At 46.8% G+C, this 2,585-nt stretch overlaps 1 protein-coding gene across 1 annotated transcript in view; it reads right to left on the bottom strand.

Annotated features, from left to right (window-relative positions):
- RGS7 (regulator of G-protein signaling 7) overlaps positions 1 to 205 on the bottom strand; it is a 274,534-nt gene extending 274,329 nt beyond the window's left edge. Inside the window, exon 1 of the mRNA XM_009276206.1 lies at positions 74 to 205. The gene's annotated coding sequence lies outside the window, so the exon portion shown is untranslated. The remainder of the gene's footprint in view (positions 1 to 73) is intronic.
- Positions 206 to 2,585: the final 2,380 nt, after the last annotated feature.

Here is a 2,585-nt window from a genome sequence, read left to right as displayed (position 1 = left end):
CCTCCCCCCCAGGGCGGCAGGGGGCGGGGGCGCGGAGGGGCGCGGAGCGCGGCTCCCCGCCCGGCTCGTTTACCTCTGGGCCAAGGTCACTGCGCGGTGGCCGCGGCTCCTCGCCTCCTCCTGCTGCTCCTGGCGCGCCCCGCGCGGTCGGTGTCAGCCGGCAGCGGGCGGAGGGACGCGGTGATCGCTCATCACACACACACGCACTGCGGGCGGAGGCGCTGCTGCTGGTGCCGCCGCCGCCGAGGCTGCGGCTCTCCGCTGCTCTGCCGGAGCGGCGGCAGCTCAGCTCCCTCCCCGCAATGGAGCGGCCGTCACGTGGGGGACGGGCACGTCAAAGGTGCTGCTGCTGCTGCCGTTGCTGCCGCTCCGCCACACAGCAGCCCTCCTCCTCCTCCTCCGGCGCTCTCGCGCTGACCGAAAACAGCGGCCAAGAAACTGCAGCTGCCAGCAGATCTGGCAGCAGCCCCTGTAAATGAAATTAGGCAGCACTGGAGGGCTGGGCAGGAAGAGAATGTGGGCTAATGGGATAGGGAAGGAAGGCGGGGGGGTTGGTGGTGAAAGACACCGGTGGGGAAAGTGTGTCGCTGCCGCCTTACTCCTCTACCGACAGCAACAGGGAATCTGCCTGCTCCCCTGCCTTATGCTGGACACTTCATGTATTTTTTTCAGTGAGAACTAGGGAGAGCTTGTTCCGTGTTGGCACTGCAGACCTCTCTGAGCAGTGGAACGGCGAGAGCAGAGGGCAAGCCTGTTCCAGCCGGATAGGAAGGGGCCCAGAGAACACCTCAGGACACCCTCAGGGCTGTTTTGCTATGTCCCAGGCAATTGCCTAATTTGTAAAGGCTTAGCATTGGCCATGATAAAAGAAAAAGATCAGGTCTGTAAGTCTTACTTTCTCATCACATACGGACAAGAATTCTTTGATTTCCCAAAAGGGTTGAAATGCCCAGAACTCAACATCCACAAGAACACGAGATACTTAAGTGGTTAAGCTTTGGGATATTCCCATTTGAAAGTGTCTTTTCTAGAAACAGTAACTCTTACTACAAGGATGATCTTGCAAAAGAAGTCGTCATCTACTGTGCACTGCACCTTGTGGAGTGTGCACTGGTAAATCACGCAATTCAAGCACAGAGGTTTCCATACATACTGTGTCATCTCCACTCTTACTTTTTCTACCTTTCTCACATCTCATAGAGACTCAAATCAACACTATCCTGCTAGAAGTTTGCTATTCTCAACTACTGCAACTACTTTTAACTACTCTTCCAAACTTTGCAGAGGCCTTCAGATCCTTTAACAGAGAATGCGACAAATTAGCTAAAGCAACAACAGGGAGTCACAGTGGCCACAACAAAATAAAGGAGAAAGGACAGGGCTGATCCGGACTTCTTGGAGAGCTGAGGAAAGGAAGATACAGAGGTTTGATAATCGTCCTAGAATGAACACCAGAGTAAAGAAAGATACCTCCAACATGAATAGGAATGTTCTTCAGAGAGAGAAGTAGTAAAAGGTGAAATGACACAGAATAAGAATCAACAACTCAGTTCAATGAGATATATTGGCAGCAAAGGAAAGGAGCTCTGTAGCAGACAGACACTGTATGTCTCGACTTTTACAGAGGAAAATAATTTAGTATGTCACAAGGAAAAGGCAATGTGGAAACAAATGGTGTGGACAAGAGAGAAATCTGGAGTTTTGAGATGGAAGAGATCAACACAAGTGAAAGAATTCAACAGCACAAGAGGAAAGTGAAGAAGTATCAATGGTGAAAATAGCGGGCAGAGAAAATTATGAAACTAAAGAATAAACAGAACTGAGAAAAGACTTCTTTCCCATTAAAATCCACTTGACATACAATAGCATCTTGATGGCTAAGCAATGAAATCTGAATCAAAATATTAATCTTTCCACAGACCCTGTGATTCAGTCCAATCCACTGTTGAGAAATGGGTACCAGCAATAAAGATCCCAGTCTATAATTCCCTAACTTTCACACAGACGCCCTAAATGAGCAGCACTGCAGTGTTCCGATCTCACACATTTGACTACATAAGACTGACAGGTGCACTGGAAGTCAAGGGAAATGCCTCCCAAGATCCGTTAAGAACACAAGTGACACCCTTGTGGTTGTATGGCATCAAAATAAACTCAGTCTTATTTATCAGACTGGTGTTTAAATTTCTTTTTGAGAGTAAAAATGGGAACTGCACAAAATATGCTTTAAATGCAGTTTTACCCTAAAAGAGGGATAGGAGGAAAATCATTAAAAATATTGATAATACACATATTTCTTCCATTTGTTCTGCCAGCCAACAGTTAACATAGTAATTATGTTAAAGGACATAAAAATCAAACATTAGCAGTTTCCAATAAAGTCATACATTTGTTTTCTTACTCTGCCTCATCTTGTTACTAATCCAAGTGAAAAAAAAAAAAAACAACAGAGAAAATGAAACCCTTTTGTACTGCAATTCTTGGACTACATACATGAAGTTGTTTACAAGATCACGCCAATCTACCTATCTATGATAATCTATTCAGCAAATGGATTTTGGCAGGGGTTATGTGTCTTTGAAAAA

The sequence above is a fragment of the Aptenodytes forsteri genome, unplaced genomic scaffold, assembly GCF_000699145.1.
Source record: "Aptenodytes forsteri isolate BGI_AS27 unplaced genomic scaffold, ASM69914v1 Scaffold10, whole genome shotgun sequence".
Lineage (NCBI taxonomy): Eukaryota > Metazoa > Chordata > Aves > Sphenisciformes > Spheniscidae > Aptenodytes > Aptenodytes forsteri.
The sequence above is the reverse complement of the archived record's forward strand: the minus strand, read 5'-3'. Positions and strand labels throughout refer to the sequence as shown.